Raw genomic sequence first — 1,570 nt, 5'->3', positions numbered from 1 at the left:
TGCATCAGAATAGGATTATCAGAAAGCAGTAACATGCTACACTACTCTAATGCAAGCAGTATAGGGAAGAGTAGGCGATATCTGGTGATCAAGGGGGGGGGGGCTTGCCTGGTTGCTCTGGCAAGAGAGAGGGGTCGTCAACTCCGTAGTCGAACTGGGCAGCAGCAGCGTCGGTTTCGTAGTCTACCGGAGAGAAGAGGGGGAAGAAACAATGAATACCAAGTAAACAGATGCATATCGATGCATGACATGTCAAGAAGCGATGCTAGGCGTGCCCTAACGTGGTATGAGGTGGTACTGGTTAAGGGGGGAATCATCCGGAAAGTATTCCCGGTGTTTCGTGTTTTCGGGCAGAGGAGCCGGAGGGGAAAAGTTGCGGGTTCGATAGGTTAGGGGGGTGTGGCGGACGAACGGACTGCGTATCTGGATTCGTCTCGTCGTTCTGAGCAACTTTCATGTTGAAAATATTTTAATCCGAGTTACGGATTAAAAGATATGATTTTTTAAAGATTTTATTAATTTCTGGAATTTAATCAATTAATTATTTAATTCGAAAAATGGAATTATGACATCAGCATGATGTCATGCTGACGTCAGCAGTCAGCGTTGACCGTTGACCTGGTCAACCTGACATGTGGGGTCCGCATGTCATAGACTGAACAGGCTAATCAGGTTTTAATTAAGTTAACTAGTGATTAGATTAATTTAATCAAGATTAGTTAAGTTAACTAATTCTTTAGTTAATTAATTAATATTTTAATTTTTATTATTTATTTATTATTTTCTTTTATATTTTCTGTTAAAACGTTATATGCGTTGGGCCCCTCTGGTCAGTGGCACAGAGGCCCCAGCAGGTCGGGCCAACGGGCACCGATAGCGGGCGGGGGCGTCGGACGTGCCCGAGCGGGCGCACGCCCAGTACTGGCGGACCCGGCAGGGCACCGGTGCAGGGGAGGTCAGTGGCCATGGCGAGGCCATTGCCGGAGCAGGGTCCGGCCGACGGCGGCGACGGGACTACAGAGGCTGGGCGAAGTGTAGTGGCCGGACGCGGCCACGACGGGCGCGCGCGGGCAGGCGAGTAGGGCCGTGGGGAGCGGCGGTGCTCGGCGGGAGTGGCGGTGGTGAGCACGAGCGACCGCGGGGAGGAGCAACAGCGGGGGTCGGCGCGCGCGGCCACGGCGGGGCTCGCGTGGTCGCGGGCGAGGGAGAGAGAGGAGGGGCGCGTGCTCACATCGAGGAGTAGGGCAATTGGCAGCGGGGGTCGAGGGGAGTGACGGGGACGACGTCGGTGGAGAGGAGGCAGGCCGGCGGCGCAGCTTCGGCGAGTGCGTCGAGTGGCGGGGGCGAGGCGGTGATGGATGGCGACGGATCCAAGGCGACGCGGGGCTCCAGGCGACGGTGGTGGCACACGACGACGACGAGCGGGTGCGGCTCGGTGATGAGTGGAAGACGGAGAGGATAGGAGGACGAGGGGTCCGGTGGGTGGCGCCGGTGAACGGCGAGACGGCGGGGACGAGCCGGGGCATCGGCGTCGGGTGCCCCATTCCCGATCCAGATTCGGGGGAAGCAG

Source organism: Triticum dicoccoides, chromosome 1A, assembly GCF_002162155.2.
Source record: "Triticum dicoccoides isolate Atlit2015 ecotype Zavitan chromosome 1A, WEW_v2.0, whole genome shotgun sequence".
In the NCBI taxonomy this organism is placed as follows: Eukaryota; Viridiplantae; Streptophyta; class Magnoliopsida; order Poales; family Poaceae; genus Triticum; species Triticum dicoccoides.
The sequence above is the reverse complement of the archived record's forward strand: the minus strand, read 5'-3'. Positions refer to the sequence as shown.